Source organism: Peromyscus californicus, unplaced genomic scaffold (assembly GCF_007827085.1).
Source record: "Peromyscus californicus insignis strain IS unplaced genomic scaffold, ASM782708v3 Scaffold_2__1_contigs__length_46816999, whole genome shotgun sequence".
NCBI lineage: Eukaryota > Metazoa > Chordata > Mammalia > Rodentia > Cricetidae > Peromyscus > Peromyscus californicus.
Window position 1 is genome coordinate 1782319 of NW_026294540.1, and position 26114 is coordinate 1808432.

Genomic DNA, 26114 nt, shown 5'->3' on the forward strand with positions numbered 1-26114 from the left:
GTTTCCCACGAGAATCCTGGTCTGGGACATCTTCCCGTCTGGCTCCCTCTCTGAGTCGAGGCTGGAAGCTCTCCGCTGCCATAGTTCACATTCCACGACCAAGTGTCTGTTAGTTTCTCTCTGAGGCTCCCTCGCCATCCAGACAACGTCCCCATGACCTAGCGTGATGCCTAGTGCACAGCAGGGACTCAGAGCCCAGACAGACAGACAGACAGACAGGGGTGCACAGGTGGCTGAGGGAGTTAAGTGACAGTACTTTTTGCAGGTTCCCAGCACCCAAGTTAGGTGACTCATAACCATCTATATAGCTCTCTAGCTCCGAGGGATCTAACACCCTCTACTGGCCACCTTGGACACCTGCATGCTCATGGCGTGTCTCCTCATCCCAGACGTACAAATAAATAAACAGTAAAGTTAATTTAAAAAAAAATACAGGGGCTGGAGAGCTGGCTAAGCAGTTAGGAGTACTGTCCACTCTTCCAGAAGATCTGAGCCGCGTGGCGGTTGACAGCCATCCATAACTGGAGCTCCAGAACTCCAGTTCCAGAGGAGCCAACGCCTTCTTCCTGCCTTTGTGGGCACTGCACATGTGTCCACATATATGCAGACAAAACACCCATACAAAAAAAAAATAAAAAATAAGTAAAAACTAAAAAAAAACCCAGACTACATAGATGCATATGCACACACACACACACACACACACATACACACACACACACACAGACACCCACACCCACCCACATAATCACACATGCCTCACATACATGCACACACCCTCACACACATATAAACGCATATACACACAGGCACACTGTTTTTTAAAGATAGAAAGTTTTCACTAGCTGCATTATGTACTTTAGGGTTTCTATTTGTTTTTTTGGTTCTGTTTTCTTGATAAGGACTTGCTAGTAGCCCAGGGTGGCCCCCAGCTGGTGATCCCTCAGCCTTAGCCTCCCACATGTGGGGATTTCAGCCATGTGCTGTTCCTCCTGGCGACGGGAATCACAGGTGCGCACCCACCACAGTGCCCGCCGCAGCTCTTCCCTTTCCTTCAAAGTCGGGGCCAAGTCTTCTTAAATATATTTTTGAGGAGATGAGAAGGGCGAAGTCATGAGCAGACTCATTCCTGCCCCTGCCGCTCTCTGTCCCCTAACTTTATTTTCTCTTAAGCATTCACAGTAACGCAGGGACACTGGACAGGATGGCCATTGTGGTTTCATTTTCGTCTCCCACTCTTGGACGCTCAGGCCCTCCGGGGCAGGAACCTGTCTGTCTTTGGCACTGCCAAGTCCTTAGCACCCACTCCAGGGCCCAGCACAGGGACAGGCTCGGTCGAGTCCTAAAGAAGGTTGGCCAGTGCCTCTTGGGTACCGAGACTTGCCAGCAGGAGTGTGGTCCTCAGATTCCTTTTTGAATCTCCACAGGCATTCTGGGGGTCCTCCCCTGTGCGCACAGGAGGAACCTGAGGTTCAGTGACAATAGGGGGCCTGTCGGAGACTGGCATTTAAGCCAGGCAGGTTGTCCACGGAGACTATCTCTGGGGACCAGCCTTTCCTACCCAAAGTGGTCAACACAGATGTTGAACGATGAATGTCTACAGGACGGTGCTTTGAACATCTGTGTCTCAATATCGTCCTCAGAGTCAGGAAGGCACGGGTGTCCTGTTAGCTCACTTTCTAGAAATAACTGTTTTCTCTCTTGCTCTTTCGTAAACAGAGCCTCCCATCTTTCCCACTCTCTTGCATTTTAAAAAAGGAATTAGTTGTTATTTTTATGGCTTTGGTTGTTCGTGCTTGTGAGTGCCCAGCATCCTTAATCACAGCAGCAGCCTCGGGGGTGACCTGGGAACTGTGGGGGACATTTAGCCCCTAGGGCGGGTGCAGACTGGTGGACAAACAGAACGTTGGGGAGAAGAAGATGCTTGGTGCTCACAGAGCTCGTCAAGACTTGCTGGCCTGTGGCTGAGGGTCAGTGGGTCAGCTGGACAGAGTCACACACAGCTGTGACTGATCAAGAGAGGGAGACTGAGCAAAGCCCAACTCTGTCCCCATCTACGGACATTCTACTAGATGCCACCCTCTGGAAGCCCAGTGGGCCACTCTGGGGACCCAGTGAGCCATGTTGGATCAGATCTCACTGCCAGCCGACTGTAGCTTCTCAGTCCCCCATCAGCCTTCCTGGCTCTCCTGAGGTCCGTGGCCTTTGTTCTGACACAGACACTCTGTTCTAGGCTGAGCTGTGTGCAGGGCCGGGGAGAGGCTTGGCCCTAGGTTGTGTGTGTTCGTGTGTGTGTGTGTGTGTGTGTGTGTGTGTGTGTGTGTGTGTGTGTGCATATGGGCGTGCCTGTGACCACACATGTCAGGAAATGTGTGTATGAGAGCACACACGTCTGTGTGACTGTGTTCGTGACGTGACTTTGAGTGGCCAAGTGAATGTGTGGCTGTGTGTGCAGGGTGCACGTGGCACCCGTGACCCATGTCTATGTGTCACTGTTTCCAGCTCTCTCTGTGTTAGCGCGTGTGCAATTACATGTGCCTCCTGTGGGCATGTGGACATGTGCATGCATGTGGGTGGGGGCGTGTGTGAATGTGCTTGTGAGTGTGCGCCTGTGGCTCCCCTGGGTGCCTGGGCACTTGAGGGTTTGTGAGTGTGTCTGGGGATGCCGTTCAAGGAGGGTGAAAGTGCGTCTCGGTCTTGTGGATAACAAAGGGCTTTTTCTCCACAGTGTGCAGGGGGCCCAGCATGGTCTTCTGCTCAGCGTGGCCACCTTCTGCCAACCCTCCTCTGGCTTCTGCCTCCCAAGCATCTTTTTTTTACCTCAGGCCCCTCTCTCTGACTCCCAGTCTTCCCTTCAGTCTCTATTTACACTTCTGTCTCTCCTCATCCCTGTCTTCTGCCTCTTTCTCTCCCTCCGCTTCCCTCCCCTGAGCGCGCGCACACACACACACACACACACACACACACACACACACACACACCACACTACACTTCCCCAGTGAGCATGGCATCAGAGAGAAACACTCAGCCAGTCCTCGGGCACAGCTTCCTTAGGCACAGGTGACGATGGAGGAGGAATCCGGTCCCCCTTACAGCCGCTTTCTGTCCCCAGCCCTTGTCTGGGTACCTCTGCTGCCTCTTCATGCCCATCCTCGTCCCCCAGGACCCGCCTCCGTTCTTCCTCCGGGCCCTGTGCGTGGACCAGCTGCAGGTTAATGCATTTACCGCCTAGACCGGATGCAGAAGGGAGAGGCCGCAGGTTAACCATTTATTACGGAGGCGGTTGGAGCGGGTGCGCTGCACGTGGGTACCAGCAAAGCTGCAATTTGGCACTTGAGCTGGGCTGGGAGGGATCGCTTCCCCAGAGGTGACCCTCGGCGGGAGATTGCATGTCACCAGTGAGGAATGGCACACAGGTGTGATGGGTAGGCTGTCTGCCTCCCTGACCTCAATCGCCTCCTGCCGCGAGGCTGCCAGCATGGAGCTGACACAAAGCGCTTATGATTTCTACTGTGAAGCCGCCGAAGGATAATGAGGGGCCGGGCCCAGACTGCGGGGATGGAGACTGGCCTCCTGGGCCTGGAGCTCCTGTCTGAGTAGCCAGCCGTCCCTAAGAAGACAGGGGAAGGCTGTGTTCCGTCAGGGAAGATGCAGAGGAAAGGCAGGATGGCAACATGCTCCTCTGTGGGGACCCAAGGAGCACACGCTAGGGTGTCTGTGACCCAACCTGGGATGGTGCGGGCTCATTCACAAATGTGTAACTGCCCAGGACCTGTCAGTGAAGGCACAGGGAGGCCATGGGTCATCCCTCCTCCCCGTCCCCAGCACCTTAGTCCCACAAGGGATGTATGGACTCCTTGTCTCTAAGCGAGGTGGGGTAATGCATTCACTCCTTTAGAACCACCAGGGAGCCTAGGTCGTCAGTCCTTAGAACAGGGCCCAGCATGAGCTGGGGTTTGTCCGCCCTGGTGTCCGCCCTGGCTTTTCTGCTGTGAGAATGCTGACTAGCAGGGCTGGGATGAGTCCCTGTGGCAGAACCCTTGCCGGCCTGTGTGAGGCTCTGGGCTCATCCCCAGTACCGCAAGTGACAAATAAAAGGAATGGTGACGGACCTCCAGCACAGATAAGAACAGGGAGGTGACACTGGGCGGCCGGTGGGGATGGGGCAGAGGTGGCTTCCAGGTTCAGCCCTCCTCCCCACGCCGCTCCTCCCTCTCTCCTCCGCTCTCCTCTTCTCTGTTAGCTGGCTGCCTGTGTCTCCTTTCAAGCCATCAGACAGTCATGCCACCTACCTGCCCACACAGGACATCTAAGTGACATCAGTGGAGCCCAGTAGTGTGACCCACAGCCCCCAGTGACCAGGTGACACAGTAGGTACTGAGTGAATGATCTCCCGGCCATACTGGTTAGACACTCCCCTAGCTTGCTGGTCAGCCAGCCTAGGCTATGTGGCAAATTCCAAGTCAGGGACCTTGTCTCAAAAGGGTGAGCAGTGCCTGAGGAAGGATACTCAAAGTGTTCCTCAGGATTCCACATGCGCGCGCACGCGTGCACACACACACAGATACAGAGAGAGAGAGAGAGAGAGAGAGAGAGAGAGAGAGAGAGAGAGAGAGAGAGAGAGGATCTCCTGGGCAGACACTTCCATCCTTCTCTCAGAGCTGAATTGTGCCCAGAATCTAAAACATTTGACTGATCGAGTCTGGGACATGAACTTTGAAGAAGTCACAGACCCCACTGGAGTTGCAGGAAGCCAGGACCCTGCAAAGGTCTGTGCTCAGCAGGGTACCCCAGAGACTGGAAAGAAGCTGTGCTGTTATGGGTGTGTTCTGGGCCATCCCCTGAAGCTGTTCCTCCTAAAGAACCTGTGCTTTGTGCCTGGTCTTCCCTTATGAGTTCCTGTTCAGAGCACAGAGGAGCAGGTGGGCAGGGGTGGGGGCAGGGGTGAGGGCAGGGGTGGGAGCAGGGGTGGGGGCAGGGGTGGGAGCAGGGGTGGGAACAGGGATGAGGGCAGGGGTTAGGGCAGGGGTCAGCACAGCTCCTCCATGGGCGGAGTCTCCATGAGTCTGGGGCTTGTGGTGAGCTAACTAGGATCCTATGTGCTCAGAGTCCTTGGCACGAAAGGGGCCCAGCTCTCTGGGCACATTGTGCCTGAAATCAGACATGTGTGTCCCCTCTGAGACATGGAAAAGGGACCGGCTACATATGCCTCACTCTGAGATTCTTCCAACCAGGGGACAAAAGGAACTGCAAACAAACATGGCCCGTAGCTCTCCCATCACTGATTCTGTGGCTTCCAGAGGTGTCAGGGGCCAGAAGTGTTGGAGGAGGAGACTGACGCAACCCATCAGAGGGGAACCCTGCAGACAAATTCTAGTAAATACCAGGATGTAAGTAAGTTTTAGAGCCCCTGCCTGAGGAGGGAGGGAGTTGGGTATTGATACACCCAATAGTCCAGGGTAACTCCTCTCCAGAGCAGAGTGGTGATATCATTTGCACCCCCAACCTTCCCTACATAATTTTAGAATAGTCACTAAGACTGCTGTGGTTTGATTGAGAATTGAATACTTGGGTCCCAAGTCGGTGGACTGTCTGGGAAGGATTAGGAGGCGTGGCTTTGTTGGAGGAGGTGCATCCCTGGGGACGGGCTTTGAGTTTTCTAAAGTCTCACACCATTTCCAGTCTCTCTTTTCTTGCAGATTGAGATGCAAGCTCTCAGCTGCTCCTTTGCGCTGTCATCTCAGAGTCTAACCCTCTGAAATGACAAGCCAATTAAACACTTTCTTTGATTTATTTTTAAATACTTATTTATGTATTTTTTTATGTATGAGTGCTCTGTCTGCATAGACTCTGGTATGCTAGAAGAGGGCATCAGATCCCATTATAGATGGTCGTGAGCCACCATGTGGTTGCTGAGAACTGAACTCAGGACCTCTGGGAAAACAACCGGTGCTCTTAACCACTGAACCATCTCTCCAGCCCAAAGACTTCCTTTTATAAATTGCCTTGGTCCTGGTCATAGCGACAGAAAAGTAACTGAGACAGCTGAGCAGAGAGATCCAGTGAGGCTCAGGGAATGTATGCCACTCTCAGGGGAGTTGCTGGAACAGCCTCCCTCAGTCTACGGAGCCTTTGCCCAAGAAACCTTCTAGGCTGCATGAAATGGGTACAGTGTGATTGTATACAACCTCAACACTAATGCTGTGTTTCATTCACATGTACCCACCTCTGGTGTGGCTACTTTCTCATCCTTGTGTCCCAGTGGTGTCTACCATGAGGAAAAACCAGCTCTTGTCAGAGTTTTTAATCTCCAGAAAAAAAAAAAAAAAAGTGAAGGAGGGCAGAGGCCCACAGGAGACAGCTGTGTAGGGCACCTGAAGCTCACCAGCCATCAGCCTCACTGGCTGTCAGCACAAGGACATCCCCATCCCAACCCAGCTCAACTGCAGAAACAGGAGTCGTGGGGACTAAGCTACTCCCTTGTTGAAGTTGAGTCTTAGCCCACTGTGGCTGGGAACAGATGAGTCTGAGCTCATTCCTGGTAAGGAATGCCAGAAGGCAGAGGCGCCACCGTGTCTCAGCAGTTGGATCCTAGTGTAGTTTTCTGGCTGGGTTTCCTTCCTGTTGACACCTGCTGTGAGGGCAGACTCTGAGGTCACCCAATGCTCATAGGTGGTCCTCAGTCTCTGTGTGTGAGACAGAAGTGGAATTCATACCCAAACCTCTGCTGAGGCGAAGATTTCTGGATCCAGAACCTTGGCTACTTGGCCTAGGAGATGGGAAGTGGTCACTTCCTGTTCAGACAGGAAGCGGAGAGAACCGTACAGGGGAGCCATCTTTTCAGACTGTGGTGACCTGTGGATTTGAGATAGTTCCAGTATTTTGTACTTTGAGATGCTAAAAAGGCAGAATATGTCACCCTTTACTTGGATGAGACCAGAGGGCTCCTGGGGTTGGCCATGCTGGGGCCTGTATGTGGATATTGGACAGTGCTCAGAACCCTTTGCCATTTAATTCTGTGATGGGCCAAGAAGGCATCCACACTGTTCTAACCATCACTTTGTAGACTAAGAGACTGAGGCACGGAGAAATCAGGCCACCTGCTTAAAGTCATCCATTTAGCAAAGCCAAGAGCCACCAGTATGCCCAGGCTGCTGGAGACAGGTCCTTGGTCTTGACTGCTACCTTATTTTTTGTTTGTTGTTTGTTTGAGCATCTGGAAAGGGAAGGGGATCAGCTATCTCCGGGGTGTGGCTTGGGAAGCTCTGAGCTGTTGTCTGCCCTGGGCAAACTTCCAACAACGGTCTGCCCTGAGCTCCCTTCCTTTCTCGCCGTTCTGTTCAGCTCTAGAATTAACTCGGGAGATGAATAAGACAGCTTTGCATTACTATACCAAAATGCCAGAGGTGGATCAACTTGTAAAGAAGAAAGGTCTGCTTTGGAGCACAGTTTGTGACAAGCAGCTCCATGGTTCTGAGTCTGGATCAGACAGGACACTGTGGCAGCATGTGGCAGAGCAGACCAGTCCCTTCCTCAGCCAGGAAGCAAAGAGAAAGAGACTGGGTCCCACAATCCTCTTGGAGGCTACACTCTCAGATGCCAAAAGACCTCACACAAGCCAGCCAGGCAGTGGAGTCCTCTAATTCAGCTCTTTATGTGACTGAAGCAGGAAGACAGTAAGTTCAAAGCCAGCTGGAGCTACATACTAAGACCTGGCCTCAAAATTTAAAAAAAAGGAAGGAATAAATGAAAAAAAAAAACAGAGGGTAAGTTTCTGGCTGTAGATTTAGCCACAGAGTCTCCAGTCCTGACTAGAGTTCTCTGGAGGTCTGCATGTGACATGAGGCCCTTCTGGATGCACCTGGAGTACACTGGCTTTAAGGCTCAGTGAAGGAGACTGAGCATCTGTCTGCTCAACCCACTGTAGGGCAGGCTCTGGGGGCAGTGTGGGGCAGGTCAGGAGACAGATGTGAAACCTCTGGGAACCAATTACAGAACACATCAGGAGAGCGAGCTGTAGGGACTGACGGGAGAATGGATGTCAGGTGCTGTGGGATGTCTTTCTGGATGCTGTGAATATGTTTTGCTCTCATTGGTTGATAAGTAAAGCTGTTTGGCCCATGGAGAGGCAGAATAAGGTTAGGCGGTACATTCAAACTGAAGATGGAGATGAGGAAGGGTGGAGTCAGGGCAGACGCCAGCCTGAGCCCAAGGAGCAAGATGCCAACAGACCTGACGCCACAGCCGTGTGACAATACATAGATGAATAGAAATGGGATGATTTCTTCCTTCCTTTCTTTCTCTGGAGGTCTTTCATCCACAGCACAGTGGGTGGTGTGGGACCCTCTGCATCTCAGCCTAGTACAGAGCTTGGTGCCTTGGGGCTGCTCAGTGAGGGATTTGCTGAATGTCGATCTGATGGGTGAGGGAATGCGTTCAGGCTTCTGAGTAGTGCTTGGTGAATGCAGAGAAAAGAGAAACCAGGACTGTGATGGCGATGCTTGGTCAAATTCTTTTTAACAGACTTGTGGTCACCTCTAACTTGCCTTTGGAGCCCAGTACCTAGTACTTAGTTCTTCCTGGAGACATGCTTATGGACACAGACACTGCGGAGATCTGAAGGTGTAGATGACTGAATCGGTGCCCACTCCCAACAGAGATGGGCTCACTGCAGCAGCTCTCGACTCCCTGTGATCTTGAAGGCTCCAGACTGAGCAGAAAGAGTCGTCCAGCCCAGACACAGGGACCAGGGACAAACATTTATAACAAGGGCTGGGTTCTGGCTCAGGTGTGGCGGCAGCTTGCAGGGCGTCCATCTTGCTGCATCTAGTCACCACCTGCAGGCGTCAAGGAGACTCCCACCTCCAGGACCCCGATGCACAGTGTGTCTGCACACAACTGGATTTGGTTTAGATACTTTGAAACAAGGTCTCCTCTGTAGCCCAGGCTGGTCTAGAACCCTGAGCACAGGTTTGTGCCATCACACCCATCTTGGCCATCATCTTAGTTAGCTTTCTGTTGCTGTGGTAAATATCACGACCATAAGCAACTTAGGGAGGAGAGGGTTTACTTACCCTGATCACAGCCCATCCTGCAAGGGAGCCAGGAAAGGAAATCAAGGCAGGAACCTGGAGGCAGGAGTTGAAGTCAACACAAGATTGGCTCACTCAGCCCGCTTTCTTAGACCATCCAGGACCACCTGCCCAGGGGTGGCATCATCCACAGTGGCCTGAGACTTCCCGTATCAGCCACTAATCGAGAAAACACCCCACAGAAATGCTAACATGTCACTATGATGAACTGAGGTTCCTTCCTCTCAGATGACTGCAGCTTATGTCAAGTGGACAAAATTACCAGTGCAGCCATCATCAAGGTGTTTTGTTTGCATGTGTGTGTGTGTGTGTGTGTGTGTGTGTGTGTGTGTGTGTGAGAGAGAGAGAATGGTGTGTGTGTGTGTGTGCATGTGTGTGTGTGTGTGTGTGTGTGAAAGAGAGAGAGAGAGAGAATGGTGTGTGTGTGCGTGTGTGTGTGAGAGAGAGAGAGAGAATGGTGTGTGTGTATGTGTGTGTGTGTGTGTGTGTGAGAGAGAGAGAGAGAGAGAGAGAGAGTATGGTATGTGAGTCGGGGGGAAGTATGGTGTGTGTGGTGTGTGTATGTTTGTGTGAGGGAGTATGGTACATGAGTGTGTGTATGTGTGTGGGGGAGTATGGTATATGAGTGTGTGTGTGTGTGTGTGTGTGTGTGTGTGTGTGTGTGTGTGTGTGTGCGTGTATGGTACGTGAGTGTGAGTATGTGTGGGGGGGAGTATGGTATATGAGTATGTGTGTGTCTGTGTGTCTGTGTGTGTGCGTGCACGCACGTATGTCTCTGTGTGTATGTGCGGGTCTGCATGCCCTGGGCATGTATGTGGAGGCCAGAGGAGGATGCCAGGTGACCCGCTGTATCACCCCTCCCCTCTTATTTCCTTAAGACAGGATTTCACTGAACCTCATTCCGGCCAGGCTGGTGGCCAGCACGTTCCCAGGACTCAGCTCTGTTCCCAATGCTGGGTTTGTACACATGTGCAGCCGCGTCAAGTTTCCACATGTGTGCTGGGGTGTGAACTCACGTTCTCGTGCTTCCACAGCAAGTGTTCTTACTCACTGAGCTGTCTCTGTAGCTCCCATCGCAGAAGTTTTAAAAATTTCCTAGCATGCTTAGTGTACATAGCTCATCAAGAGACACTCTGGCCAGCAGCTTGTCTTCTGACTTGGGTATTCCCGGGGGCCTAAGGGGCTGGAGGCTCGCCTGGGCCCTGCTAATTTTGGGGGGGGGGGTTTCCTGTGTCCCACAGCCACTTGGTCCCAAATAATCACCCAGAGGCTTTAATATTAATTACAAACTGTTTGGTCTATGGCTCAGGCTTCTTGCTAGCTAGCTCTTTTATCTCAAATTATCCCATTTCTATTCATCTATGTATTGTCACACAGCTATGGTGTCACAGGTCTGTTGGCATCTTGCTCCTTGGTCTCAGGCTGGCGTCTGCCCTGACTCCACCCTTCCTCATCTCCATCTTCAGTTTGAATGTACCGCCTAACCTTATTCTGCCTCTCCATGGGCCAAACAGCTTTACTTATCAACCAATGAGAGCAAAACATATTCACAGCATCCAGAAAGACATCCCACAGCACCTGACATCCATTCTCCCGTCAGTCCCTACAGCTTGCTCTCCTGATGTGTCCTGTAATTGGTTCCCAGAGGTTTCACATCTGTCTCCTGACCTGCCCCACACTGCCCCCAGAGCCTGCCCTGCAGTGGGTTGAGCAGACAGATGCTCAGTCTCCTTCACTGAGCCTTAAAGCCAGTGTACTCCAGGTGCATCCAGAAGGGCCTCATGTCACATGCAGACCTTCAGAGAACTCTAGTTAGGACTGGAGACTCTGTGGCTAAATCTACAGCCAGAAACTTACCCTGTGGTTTTTCTCAATTTTTTTCCCTCTTCAAACGCACTTGGAAATCTGGTTGTGAGTCGGTTGGAAGCCTCGTCACTACCTGCCTGTGTAAGGGCAGAAGAAAAATGACCCTGGTGCCACAGCTAGGCAGCATGGCTGTGAGGGGGAGGGAAGAGACCACCTTGGGCAGAGGCCGCGGCTTCTCAGGAATATGACTGGTGGAGCTAGACCTGAACTGGGCTGTGGGTTTGGGGGCGAGGCCTCAGTCTCCTCTAGTTTCTAGCTCTTTCCTGAATCTACCCTCAAAGAGCAAATGAAACCAAAGCTCACAGCTCAGGTCACCCCAGGGGAAGATAAGTCACCCAGGACATGTCACCAGTCATGGAGTCGGAATCGGCAACTCCTTTATTGGCATCTTGTGTGGAAGAGAACATTCAGGAAAGGGAGGCATACTTCAGTCTGAGCTACTCCTGGCTGCTGGGGACTGGGTGACCTCAGGAAAATCACGGGGTACCTCTGAGCACGCATCCTCTCTCTGTGGAAGTGAGAGGGTTGGGGCTGTGACGGCAAGGCAGCCTCATGCAAAGGGTGGCGTCTGGCATCTAAGAGAGACTTGAATCTAGTCAGAGAAGTCATAAAGCAGGAGATGGAGGTGGAGAAAAGAGAGAGACCCATAGAAGATTTCAAAGACCATCTTACCTGTGAGCTGAGGGGTTCAGATCCCCCTCTGTCCTGGTAGATATTTTTTCAACTTGATACAAACTGGGATCATCTGGGAAAAGGGAGCCTCACTCAGTTGAGAAAATGCCTCCATCTAATTATGAGATGGGTTTGTAGGTAAGTCTGAAGGTATTGTTATTATTATGAGTTAGTATTAGTAGCAATAATAATTGTCATTATTATTATTAATGGTTGATGTGGGAGAGCCCAGCCCGCCATGGCAGCACCACCCCTGGGAATGTGGGTTCTATAAGAAAGCAGGCTGAGGAAACCATGGGGGCAAGCCACTAAGCAGCTCCCTTCCATGGCCTCTGCATCAGCTCCTGCCTCCAGGTTCCTGTTCTGACTGCTCTTCCTGATGGACTGTGAACTGTAAGCCAGATGAGTCCTTTTCTCCCCGAGGTTTCTCATGTTCGAGGTGTTTATCACAGCACTCGGAACCTAAGACACTGGGTAAGGAGGAGTAAGCTCACGCAGCTGAGGGGCCCTGTGTGTACCAGTCCTGCCTCTCACAGCCTCTCCTGGCTCGCGGCTTCCTGCTCGCCTCTGCTTCCACAGGGGAGCTGTAAGTCAGGGAGCTCCTGGTCCCCTCTGCCCTCCCCGCTACCTGTCCTCCTGTCTTCCTATAAGCCCTCTAATTGTGGGACTTGCAGCTCACCCAATCCAGTGTGACCTCATCCACCTTAATCACAGTGGCAAAGACCCGGGTTTTGCACAAGGCCATGTTCTAAGATTTAGCAGGGTTCTGAAGGGCCTGGGATAGATCTGGGATGGATCACTCACCCTGGAGGCAGTGCTCACACGCACAGCCACATGCTACGGGTTAGCGGTTCTCTGATCATTTGCATATGGCAACCCCACTGGCTTTCTCAGAGGACCACCATTTTACAGACGGTAAAGCTGAACAGGAGGCCCAAAGGGTGTCACATCCAAGGACCCAGCTTAGAAAGATGGGGGGTCCCAGCCCTGTGCTGGGGCCCTGGTCCTCAGGCCTCACTACCATTCAGCCGGGGTGGGCAGTACTGCGTGGAAGCAGGGGACAGCCATCAATGTCACCCGGAGAGGCTGAAGGGAGGACCCCTCCGCTCAGGCAGGCACCTCTCCTGTCGCTGCCTCTGCCCTGTGCAGGCCGCAGCGCGTAAACAGTCTGAAACCCATTCTCATTAGGCTAATTTACGAATAAATTACCATATTCAATGGCCTTATTTTTACTGCTCGTTAACGGGCCTATGATAGGATGATAATTACGGGATTTTAAGTGGCTAATGGCAGCTGGGGCGTCAAAAGCAGTTTTCCCCGAATCTGTTTATGGCAGTGAAGGTGACGGGAAGGGGGGGGGACACATTGAAATGTTGAAGTCACACTTTGTGGGGGGAAAAAAAACGCTTTAATTGTTGAGTATTTATTAGAGAGGTGGGAGTCTGTAATTTAAAAAATGAAACTCTGAAAAACAAAGGAAATTAATTAGTCTTCCCTGGGTGCCGTGACCTTCGGGGAGTTGGCAGGGACACGCATCCCCAAGGCTCACAGTCCCCCTGCTTGGCTGCTGCCGTCCTGCAGGGCAAGAATGACCTCCGAACTTGAACTTTTCAGGATGCTCCGCTCTGTGCGTGGCTACAGAGACCCCTCGTGGGGACCCCAGCACCCTGTCACCCACTGACAGGACGCACTCGGGTTCATCTTCCGCCTGGCTGTCATCAGTCACCGGCTCCTTGTTTCATCCGACCCCCTCCTCCCTGTTACACACGGACTGTTCCTGATACAGACCGGGGTCTCACTGTGGTCCTTTTGTACAATGATTTTCTTTAACCGTGAGATGGTCACTCCATGGGGTTGACGCTTATCGCCGTGTCCGCTTTTATGGAGGTAGAACCTGGGGCACAGAGAGGGTAGGTACCTTTGGCAAAGTCACACAGCCAGGGCTGCTCTCAGCGTCTCTGCAGCAGGCCCCGCAAGCCACGCCCATAATTTTCTTCCTCTCCTCAAACCCACAGCAAGTGGACCCCATGTGACGGGGATGGAACAGGAGCTCAGACAGGGCGAGCCCCCCACCTGGGGTCACTCGGGCTGACTTCCAAGGAAAGGTCTCAGCTCAAAACCTCAGCGCACTGTCCTGAAAAGGGTTTGAAACGGGAATGGAGGGCAGTGGCCTGGGGACAATTTAGGGAGTGATTGGAGACAGATTGGGACATTTTGACGGGCTGTTAGGGACCCTGTGCCGGGTTCTGGGGAGGCATCTGTCCTGCCTACCTGCTTGTGCTCCTTCCAGACAGCCCCTCACCCTCAACCCCATCCCTCCAGGGCCTCTGGTTTAGTATGCAGCTCTCGAAAAACAAGCAACCAGCAGCTGACAGTGGGAATAAATATCGCAGCAACGTTGGTTAGCATTTGATCCCAGCCGGGCTCCGGGAGCTGAAGTCCTGGAATGTCTCGGCAGTTTTTAATGCTGAATAATTTGATTAGATCAGTGGCTGAGCTGCTGTTCCCGGTGAGATAAACCCTCCCTCATTCCAGGGGACTTGGGGGACCACAGCCCCCACACCCTCCCTCCTAGCTGGCTGGCTGGCTGTGACTCTGTACCCCCAGCCTGGGCCTGGCTCTCTCTCCCTCCTCCCCTTCTGTTCCTCCCTCTCCCCCTCCTCGCCCACACCAGGTCCTCTTCTTAGGGCTCTTTAAAGGCACTGTTTGATCAATCTCCCACTTCCATTTCCCACACTTGTCAGCTCCAGTGTCTGATGAAGTGAAGACGACCCCACAGATCGCAGACGGGAGGGTGGGGGGTGGGGGATGGGGCACCAGGCCTCCCCTTCCCCTCCTGGCCCCCTGCCTCGTCCTGCAGAACCTTCTGGGTCCCCCTGGCCCTTCTCTATCAGCCAGGGGCCAGTTTTCCAGTCCCAGGGTGAAATTTCCTGGGCCTTGCCACCCACTAGTTCCAAATTTGGAGGTAATATTTCTCAGAAGGAACGGAATCTCTGCTTAGGCCAGGAGTCATGTCTCGGGTAGGGGAGGAGCTGAGGAGTAGAGGAGAGCATTTGGGACACCAGGAAGGAAAGACAGCCAGACATGTAAAGTTCTTCCTGGAAAACCCTTCATCTCCTTCTGAGGGGAGGAGAGGGGTACATACGTCTGTATGATTTTGTGGGAGGTGGCCCTGTAAAGTGACTATTGTCAAGGTGACAGAAGTGTTTGGAGCCATTGCCACCAAGGCAGGAAAGGGACTGGATCCAAGGACTCGGGGCGGCGGGGGGCACTGTCTATGGGGTCCCAGTGACCTCACTAGTCACCCGGTCTCCCCCTCTGCCTGCCTTACGGCTTCCTGGTTGAGGGTCCAGACCCCTCATTCCTCTCAGATGAGTTCAGAACCCACTGTGGAGGTCACTCTCCCGATCAAGAGCTGGCTTTGGTGGACAAGCCCTGTTCAGGGTTCCAGGGCAGGATGGGGAAAATGCGTCAGGAGGTGTGAAAACATCCTTCCTCTCCGAGCCAGGGTTCCTCACCCACAACGCAGAGATGGTGGAAGCCGATGGAGACCACGGCAAGGCTCACAGAGGGAGGTCACAACACCTCCGCGTTCCTTTGTCCTGTCCGTGGGGTCCTGTATCGTCATGGCCCAAACATGCGGCTCTCTGGCAGGGGTCGGAGACAGTCAGTCCTCGGTTTCTCCAAACCAGTGCTGAGCAGTTTCTCATCCTTATCTCCTTGATGTCCACCGGCAGGCATGCGAGCATCCTCACATGAGCCACCACCCTGGTTTTCTTGTGCTAAAATGAAACCAACATGTTTCCGTATATCGGTCTGTCCTGTTCCATCCCCTTCCATTGCCTCCTTCTCTCCCTTGCTTCCTGTTTCCTTCCTGATGCTCCTTCCTCCTTCCCCCCACCTGCCCATCATCTATGGGAAGATGGTTCCTTTGTCTGCCCCTCCCCTTCCTTCTTTCCTCTTTTTTTTTTCCTACTTCCTCCTTCTTAAGCACCCAGAAGTCCTGCAGTCAGTAAAACAGCCTCCCACCTGCAGTCTTGGCTGCTCTTCTGAGGGAGAGAGAGGCAACAAAACCTGTAAGAAATGTACACTGTACCACACTGATGCAGCAAGCAGAGAGCCGTGGAGGTAAAAAGCAGGGTGTGCGTGGGAAGGGAGGGGAGGGGCACCTCAGGGCAGGTCTGGGACAGTCCCTGGGCAATGATGATGTTCCTGCTGCCTCCTCCACTCCGGGAACGGATCTGCAAAGCTCGTGACCACAGGACTTGTCAGAGCCTTCAGAGCGTGGCCTTGTCCTAGGCTGTGGGCCGTGGGAAAGGGGTGGCAGTCTTGGAGGTCTTATACCAGCTGTGGGGACTGCTCCTCACGGCATACATAGGCGTTTGGGTTGGCAGCCTGCAAGGCTTGAGACCACTGGAGAAGGGATGCTCTCAGACCTCAAGAGGAAGGGGCTCCGCCTCACGGCAGAACCTGTCTCCCTACCCTGTGATGACCCACAGTCCCGTCTCCTGCACTTCTCCCTGGGACAGACCTCCTCAATGCTTCACATGGTTCTCATAGGTGTGGGACAGGCTGCGGCTCACAGCCGAGGCTCCCTGTCTTGTGGGCAGCCTGTGAAATCCCCTCACTTCTCTCGCATGCTCCCGTGGACACCCGACTTTCAGAGATGGTCACTCCCCCATGCTCACTTCTGTCTGTGGGCCTCAGCTCTACCTCCAGTTAAGAATGGAAGGTAGCTGTGGCCTGGGCCTGCCTCAAACTACAGCAACTCTGTGGGTCTCAGCCCCACAGCCAGCAGCCTCCCCTCGGGAGACTGGACAAGGATACCTGGGCTTCCTCAGGTGGTCAAAGGACCCACGTGTGGACTCTGAAGGAAAGAGAGCTTGACAGGGCAAGGAGGAGACCAGCTGAGATTTGTTTTGAGTTCTGGCTTTTTTCTTTTCTTTCTTTTTCTGCTGCTATTTATTGGTTGGTTTGTTTTTGACAAAGTCTCATGTAGCCCAGGCTAGCCTTAAACTCCCAGTGCAATGAAGATAGCCTTGAACTTCTGCTTCTACATCTCAAGTGCTAGGCCACCGGCCCTAGTCTATGCTGATTCAAACTCAGGGCTTTGTGTATGCCGGACAAACATAGCTGAGCTGTGTCCCCATGTAAAACAGTGGTCTGTCTCCTCTTCAGCTTCACCTGGTGCCTGGCCTATGGCCCAGGGATGGTTCTCGGTGGGGAACCGAACGGAGCAAACCAACAATGCTGTAGTGAGAAGATGTCACCTGCAGCTTTGTGAGAGGAGCAGTGGTGGGGGGGACCAGTCTGGTCATTTAACGCAGGAGTGGGGGCGGGGCTTGTTCGATAAAACCGATGCAGGACCAGGGATTGGCAGGCCTGGCGAAAACTGTCTGTGACAGGTACAGCAGCCAGGGTGAATGGTCTCTGGGACCGGGTCATGTTGCTTCAGGAGCTGCGTGCAGACTGAGATACAAAGGCTGCTGATTTCTTTTAAGGAATAGTTCCAAAGCAGGAGCTGGAAGGACCTGGGCTCAACGGTTCATCTCAGCATTTTGGGCAAAGCCTCTGCAGCTTATGGTTTTTCCAGCATACACGCCTCGCTTTCCTAAAGCATAGACGCATCCGTCCATCCTCACCCCACAGTACTGTTTTGAGCACCAACCAAGACAGCGTGAAAGTGTGGGGTAAGGCTCCGGGTGGGGCCTGTTGGGTGGTTTGAGTGAGAATGTCCCCCATAAGCTCATATACTTGAATGCTTAGTCACCAGGGAGTGGCACTGTTTGAAAGGATTAGAAGGATTAAGAGTTGTGGCCTCACTGGAGGAAGTGTGTCACCGAGGGTGGGCTTTGAGGTTCCACATGCCCACACCATTCCCAGTTGCTTCTCTCTGCTTCCTGCTTGCAGTTCAGGATTTGAGCTCTGGCCGCCACGCCAGCCTGCCGCTACACCTGCCTACCATGATGGGGATGGACTCTAATCTCTCTGGAACTGTAAGCCCAAATAAACCCTTCTTCCTTCTGTAAGTGGCCTTGGTCGTGGCATTTTATCACAGCAACAGAAAGGTGACTAACATACATGTGCATAAAAAGCAGAGCCGTGATTGTCTGTAATCACAGCTTCAGGAGCGCGGTGACCTTGAAACCTGTCCATGCATACAGATCAACCTAGTTTTAAGAAGGCTACTTGATACTCAGGGGATGGCTAACACTGAACTCTTATTCATCTCACAAAGCCCGGCCTGCATTGCCCTCCTTTAAAGGAAGTCTTGCTACTTAGCAGACGTGGAGTGAAGGTGGTGGACCCTTCTCTTTGTTGTCTTAAAGTGTCAGCCTAGTCCAAGCTGGGAAGCTGGGGCACTGTTTCTCCTCCTTATATGAGGCTGGGTGCTTCTGGAACGCTGCTGCTCTGATGCTGACTTCTGAACTCCAGCTCCTCACGGAGGAGTAACCAGTATCCAGCAGGTGCTCAGGTGCTGCTGGGGGAAGACGAAGAGGGAATGAGGAGCAAGCCCCCGCTCCCTTTATTCAAGTGAGGACGGCGGGAAGACGTGTGGTTCCGAGCTATAAACGGACCTATATTTTTAAATGCACTGGGGGAGGGGGTTCTATTTAAAGGAGCCCTGATATAAAGCTTTTCTGTAAAATAAAGACATCTTGAGTATATGAATAGTTGCCCCCTGACATATCTTATAAATTTTTTTTCAAGGATGATACTTAAAAAAAATCATTTGATAAATATTTGTGAAGGGCACACTGGATGCCAGGCTATGTGTAGGATGTGGGCAGGACAGTGGGTGGCACCATCCCCCTAGAACCTGAGGACCAACCAGGCCCAGCAGCTCAGTTACACAGTCTCCCCTCCCCTCCAGGTCTGTGTCCATGGACCACTTCATGTCTCTGAACTTCAGCTGCCTGAACCAACTGATACAATGGAAAGATGTTTCTCAGCTGTTGGGAGAACTACCTGGTCCCAAACGCATTCACTTCCACAGTTAGAAGGCCGGCCGCTTGGAAAGGATGTTGCGTAGGGTGTGCACCCCTGACAATCTCAAAGAGGATTCTCTTCAACCTAACCGCAAATCTGTGTGCCTTGTTGCTCGTCTGCTAAGTGAGACAAACATACCTGTGTAATGATGACATAGTAGAGTTGAAATTTTAGGTAGATGTTTGAGGTCATTTAAAGCATAGCAAGTAGCCGGGACAGGGTCTCTCCAAAGCCCCCGTCCTCCTGGAAGAAGGTGGCATCCTGGACTCCAGAGCCTTCATCTCCCAGGCAGCACGATTCCTGGCGTAGAGACTGAGCTGAGGACAGAGGCAGGTCTCCAGGCTGGGGATATAGCTCAATGGGTAGCGTGCTTGCACAGCAACAGGAAGTCCCCAGTTTCAGTCCTGGCCCCATAGAGACTGTGCAGTAGTGAACATACGTAATACTAACCATCGGATCGTGAAGGCAGGAGTTCAAGGCCATCCTCCGCTGCATATGAGTTCAAGACCATCATGAGCTAGAGACCTCGTCTTACGCAAACCAGAGGACAGATACAGGCTGGGGCCCTGATGTGACAGCCCACAGGCAGCTTCACTTACAGCTCTGGGAGCTGGAACAGAAAGTGTGGCCTGTGCTGCTCTTGTCCCTCGGCTGCTGGTGGACTTAGGAGCTCACGGATCCTCTAAGTCATTGTCTCCAATACTTCCCTCTGAACCCTCCTCTGGGCTCACTGTGCTTGGACACCTGGTCCTCATCCTCCTGGTTCTGCTGAATCCTCCCGGGCCTGGATGGATTTCAGCTCTGCTCTGTGATTCAGCCAACAGTGGTAGAACATTCATTGTCCTCTACTTCCAGATGATTCCATACACTAGTTCTCACCATCCTGGATTGAGAAACCCTTTTAAAAAGGCTCTGCCTTCACCCCATTTTACAGAAGCATAAGCTGAGCCACAGAATGCTCATCTTTGGTCAGGGTCACTCACAAATAGTGTCCTGTGGGGGACACGTAGTGCCCTGCCACAGCCTCTCGGGAGGAACACGGCGCTGCTCCTGTGGCCCTCTCATCTTGCTCCCAACTCCCCACCCCTAGTGATCCTCTTGGGTTCATACTGCCAAAATGCCTTCTGATATTTTCAACAAAGACAGTGGGCTCAGCCTTGCGCCTTCCCAGCAACCATAAAGAACAGGACGTGTCATTAGGGAGGTAAATTTAGCCCATGACCAAATTTGGGCAAGGCTGCTGTTGGTAGGACCCAAGAGGGCTTGAGAGTCTGGCCCAAGGTCTTCCAACAATCAGGTCACTTGGGAAGAACGAAAACAATCGGCATTTTGAGCCTCTGCCATCTGAGCTGCCTCGATCCCACTCGGTTAAAACCCGACTCAGCCAGCAACACCGGAGACCCACCGGGGCTCTGTGCATGGGTGCAGCATTTCCTGTTTTTATTTTTTATTGTGGGGGGAATCATTTCTTTTGCTCCACGGCTTTCCCCTCCAACACTCCACCCCAGAAAGGGTTACAATCCGAGGCAAAGCTTTACCGTAAGCACAAAGAGCTAATATTGGCAGATTGGGGTTTCTGTGAATATTCATTGTAATCTGCGACTTGGTGAGCTGGGATCGCTCCCTCCTGCAAGCTGCACACTTATAACTTGTGAATTCATAAATATTTACGAATTCACACAGTCATCACCGATAAATTATTTCATCTGACAGTTCCACACAGGCTCTGCCTGGCTTTGTGCAAGTCTGATCAAATCTCGCGCAAACTCTTGGGTGACAAGCGCTGATGGAGTATGTATGGCTCAAGCCGGCACCAGATCTCATAGATCCGAATGGGTCACTAGTAGAGATTTACAAGAACCCGGGTACAGGAATTGTGTTCACGGGCTGCTAGGTGCTCTCTGCAACTGTACATATATTTATAGCCCCGAGTCTTTGACTGTGTCAGAAACATAGGGACATGAGCCATGGAAAGAGGAGTGGCCAGGACCTGGGCAGGCAGGATGCCTCCCTGCAACCTGGGGATAGCCGTTCTCAAGGCTCTGCACACGTGGGGTAACAAAACTGTGGGTGCCTACACCGAAGCCCCCAGCCCAGGGTCTCCCCTCCAGGAAGTTCAATCATACCCTCTTCTTCCTTCCTTATTTAACGAAAGTATGAATACTCACCAGTTCCAAGTGACCTGGGCCTCAGAGACTTCGAAAGTCTTTTCTCTCTTTGCACTCAGTGTCACAGGGGGTGTTTCTGTGTGTAGTTTTGATTAGCGGCGGCTACCCCAGACCTGACTCACCCACTGGAGCTGCTTGGCCCTCCCTCCCTAACTGCCTGCAAAGACAAGACATTCCTTGCCCTGCTCGCCCGGTGTCCACCCTGTTGTTGAGAGTGTAAGGATTATGAGTGAGTTCCTGAGTGTTGGCTTGACACCTACCCAGGGCCCTGTTGGCTGGGGACAAAGGCCACCCCAGCTCAGTGTCTCACCCTGCCTGTTCCAGTCCACCCTGCAGCTTGTGCTGGGCTCTTCTGTCGGTTGAGTCACATTTCATTTCTACCCCAGGACTCTCACACTGCTGTTTCCTCTCTCTCTGCAATGCCCTTCCTTCCACAGAAACCTGTCTCCGAGGTCCCCCGAGTATGGCCAACTCCCTAGAGACCCTTCCTCACGCTGTAGTCAACCCTTCCTCCGGTATCTTTCTCTTTCCCCAGCACAAACTCGCCCCATCTTTCCCCCTCTTCTTATTTTCTGTCTCTGTCCACAGAGGCGGGCCTTCAGTGACTGACCTCAGACTCCCTTTCTCCCGCCTCCAACAGCAAATGGTACATCCTACATGCTCAACAAACACTGCTTTGATCAAATGAACACACATGCACATAGCTACAGACAGGGCAGGTGCCAGGCTTACAGGGTCCAGGCTCCGCCATTTCTTAGGTTTGTGATTATGTGTGACTGAGACTTACTTGTCCCAGCTGAGACTTATTTATTAGCCAGTTTTTAAAGATATGGTAACGAAGTTACCTGGTTCATCCATTTTTCTAAGAAACTTCAACGAGTTTCAGAGTTTCAAAGGCCCGCCCTCCCATAGACTCCTCCAGCCTCTCACAGTCTCCCCCAGCCTCCCCCAGCCTCCCCCAGCCTCCCAGCCTCCCCAGCCTTCCATTGCCTCCCACAGCCTCCCACAGCCTTCCATAGCCTCCCACAGCCTCCCATAACCTCCCCAGTCTCCCATTGCCTCCCACAGCCTCCCATAACCTCCCCCAGTCTCCCATAGCCTCCCACAGCCTCCCATAACCTCCCCCAGTCTCCCATAGACTCCCATAGCCTCCCCAGCCTTCCATTGCCTCCCACAGCCTCCCACAGCCTTCCATAGCCTCCCACAGCCTCCCATAACCTCCCCAGTCTCCCATTGCCTCCCACAGCCTCCCATAACCTCCCCCAGTCTCCCATAGCCTCCCACAGCCTCCCATAACCTCCCCCAGCCTCCCACAGTCTCCCCCAGCCTCCCATAGCCTCCCACAGCCTCCCCCAGTCTTCCCCAGTCTCCCCCAGCCTCCCACAGTCTCCCCCAGCCTCCCATAGCCTCCCACAGCCTCCCACAGCCTCCCCCAGTCTCCCCCAGTCTCCCCCAGCCTCCCACAGTCTCCCCCAGCCTCCCCCAGCCTCCCCCAGTCTCCCCCAGCCTCCCACAGTCTCCCCCAGCCTCCCATAGCCTCCCCCAGCCTCCCCCAGCCTCCCCGGCTTCCTCAGCTACATTGCAGGGATTCTCTCCTGTGGACAATTGATAACTTATGCACTGAATGAAGAAGCCTAGATCTGCTCACTCCTCCTGTGAGGATCCTGCAACGTGCCTGGTCTGAACAACCTCTGACCTTTCCTTCTAGCACCCCCAAGCCTGTTTCTGGGGATACCCCATCAGATTTTGAGGAGACACACTTTGAATTTGAGGTCCCAGGGTGCCGGGGATCAGACACACCATGGCAGTCATGCTGGCAGAATGGAGACTCCGTGTGGAGAAAACCAACCCTGCAGCCTAAGGTCTGGCCTTGTGCATGCTTCCAGCAGCAGACAGACCTTTCACACACACACACACACACACACACACACACACACACACACACACACACACACGTGTACTGAGCACCACACTGAAGTGCAAACATGGATGTGCACACATGCTCTCATACGCAAGTGTCTTCCAACGTCACTTAAGGAAAACTCAGGCGGAGGAAGAGAGAGAGTTGCTTCTTCCAAACTTTGTAAACTCCACAGCTGCCATTGGGTAAATCTCTTTTGTCTTCTCTTTCCTTTATTTATTTTCCCCAGAAATTCCAAGAGGAGTGTTTTTGAGCGTGTCGGCTGACAAGCGTGCACATGTGCCCAGAGTCGGGGAGCCATCGGCCCCGTCGCTAACTTGTTAGACGGCAGGTAGATTACAATCATAAATAAATGATCTGCTGTCTGCTTGCATTCGGGCTTGTAGCTTTTAAAGTGTGTCTGTCATCGTAGAATCAGATTTAGTCAAACGCTGTGTAACTGCGAAATTATCCTATCCTTACCTTTTTATTCTCCTTATAATGGACAGTTAAATTGGATTTTCAAATTTGAAGTGCATATGTTTTTCAAATCCCCAGAGGCTGTCTAGTTTTTCATTTCTAAAGCAACTCACTAATGTTTATCATTACCACACAGGAATATTACAATTCTTAAGGGGCACCTTACAAATCAGTGCAGGAGAAATGTGCTTTATCGTCTCAAAATGAAACCAATTTCTCAGCTGATTTGCAATTTATTTACATGTTAGCATTTGATTTCCGGCTGATTTGTAACCCCACATGGCTCTGTCTCGGGTTTATTTAGAAAGCACACAACAGTGGTCGGGGAAGGCTGTGGAGTGCCTTGTGTTGTGGGACACCTGTGCCTCCCAGGCTGGGAAACGTCTCCAGGCTCTTCTCTTTGGTTGCATCTCATCTCCAGGGAGTCCAGTGTCCAGAATGTGTTCACAGGGCGCCAGCTCTGCATGGAGCTGGCGGGGGGGGGGGGGGGGGGGGGGGAGTGAGCAGCAACATTTCCTAGGGCACCATATGCACCCCAGAGCGAGCAGCCTGGGGTAGAGGAGACTTGGAATGTGGAGCTTGTGTTCAGGGCCCGTACACAGAGCCCTGGTGGGCATTGCAACATTGCAACACCAGCATTTAAACAGCGCTGGAACTGCCTGTGAGAAACTCACCGGGCTCCACCATATAATCTGCCTGACCACTTCATTATCCACACATTGCCGGTTACCCCTCTGGCTACCCCTCCATCCTTCCAACCATACCTCCTCCATATTTGCCTCCTCCAACCCATCCACCCAATCATCTACTGATTATTCACTCATCTGCCCATTCTTCTATTCACCCATTATCCATCCACCTGCCCACTCATCATTCATCCACCTGCCCATCCACCCATCCATTCATCCATCTATCCACCCATCCATTCATCCATCTACCCATCCATCCATCCATTCATCTGTCTATCCACCCATCCACCTATCCATCCATTCATCCATTTATCTACCCATCCACTTAACTACCCATTTCCCATCTACTTATCCATCAACCCAACTATTAGTCCATTCCTCTGTCTATCTAATTATTAATCCACCCACCCACCCATTCATTCAACCAGGATTTAGAAATGACCAAATAACCTGACTTGACATGCATGAAGTGCAAGATTAAGCAAAGGAGACAAACTATTCTGTCTCAGGACCACGAGGCTCCGACTCCTTAATGCAGGTGACAGCGCTCAATAAACGTGCGACCTCTAATGCAATACCACGTGCAGAGTATGTGCTGTGTTAGGGCTTGGGTTGCACATCATCTCACTTCCTTCCAGCTAAGTACCACAGACCAGCAATGGAGTCCCACCACCGTTTGCTTGTGGGGTTTGCTCTGTTCGTCTGTGACGTGGGACAGCCAAGATGGAATGCCGGGCTGGCAGGGAGACTCACACAGAGAGCAAAGTGTGGCTGCCAGGTAGCATCCTCCTCTTCTTCAGCCTGTGCCTCTCTTCACTGGTACTCTTGCTCCCTTAATTATAGGGACAGAGAAGAGGGTGGTGTCAAGCTGAGATGAAGGCTGTGACGTGATGGCGGTGTCTTTGGAGCAGAGTGTATGGTACAGCAGGTCCTCTTATGCGGGTGTGGCTATCACTGGGCCCTGGAAGCAGCTCACAGTGGCCTTAGGAGTCTTCTAGGAGGTGGGGAGATGAGGCTGGGCATGGGACTCATGGGCCTGTAGATCAGGACTTCAAAGGTCTTGGGCATGAGGCCATAGAGGGACATCTTGTCTTGGGGATGATAGCATTTGGGAGGGCTCAGTCTAGCCCACAGCCCCACCTAATTTGTGGTGACTCAGAAGCTCTGTTGGACAGAGGGCAATCATGGAGGAAGGAGCTCTGGTGGGTGCTGGAGGGCAGGGAGACCGCACCAAGTGCCCCGCACCCCTGCACCCTGGAGGCTGGGGACGGCAGGAGAGCAGCAGATGGGGTTGGAAGGAGCCCCCGTTAGCACAGAGTCCCCAACACGGGAGGTGTATTTCCTCCTTCCTCTCTTCGTATCTGCCTGCGCCATACACAGCCTCTCTGAATAAATTTGCATATTTTTATGCTATGAGCAGCCTGCACCAAAAGGAGCAAGCAGCTCCCTCCCCCAGCTCCCTTCCTCTCCCTGCTCCTCCTCTCTGCAAGCCGGCTTGCATCCAGCAGGCTTCCAGATTCCTCCTCTTCTGAAGAGTCAGGGGCCGGGGACTTCTAAAAGAGCCCAGCACACACATGGACACATCCCTTACCCTCCCTGTGCTGGACAGGACAAAGGGTGGGATGTCTTGTCATACGCGCTGACAAAAAAGAGCTCCCAGGAGGCCCAGGCGCCTCTTCTGTAACTGGTGTACCAATTAGGACAATTTATTTTGCCAGGAACTGGAAACCTAATTCAAATTAACTTAAAAGAAAAAACGAAGGCTCTAGACTTGTGTAACAGGAAAGCTACAAGTTTCAGCTTTCAGGTGACGCTGGATCCAGCAGCTCCACGCTGTCACTCACTAAGAAAATGTCACTTGCTGCCTGCTTCCTGTCTCTTGCTCATCTAACTCAGTCTGTCCTTCCCTGTGGCCCAGCGCTCTGCCTCTCCTGACCCAGCATGGAGGACAGGGAGGGTCTTCACTGGAGTGTTGTCCCTGAGATATGCTCTTGATTGGATATTCAGTTCCCATACCCACATCTGATTGGATCACTATGTTCAGAGGGTGGGAATATGTTAATAGGCCTTTCCTGGGCCTTGGGCTCCTGTCAGTCATCATGGAAGCAGATGCTCTCCGCACTAGGGTACTCTGGAGCTCCCAGAAGGGTCAGTACAAAGCCAGACGGTGGTGTCAGGGTCAGGATGGGCCAAGCTCAGCTGCAGAGACAGGAGCTCACCTAACAGGGACAACACCTGCTTTTAATTCTCCCAAGGA

At 52.5% G+C, this 26114-nt stretch overlaps 1 long non-coding RNA gene across 1 annotated transcript; it reads left to right on the forward strand.

The window, feature by feature from the left end:
• The first annotated feature begins 14511 nt into the window (after positions 1 to 14511).
• On the forward strand, positions 14512 to 18259 carry LOC128120581 (uncharacterized). Its single transcript, XR_008221899.1, has 3 exons — positions 14512 to 15758; positions 17132 to 17320; positions 17541 to 18259. It is a non-coding gene; the product is annotated as an uncharacterized LOC128120581 (long non-coding RNA).
• The last annotated feature ends 7855 nt before the right edge of the window (positions 18260 to 26114 follow it).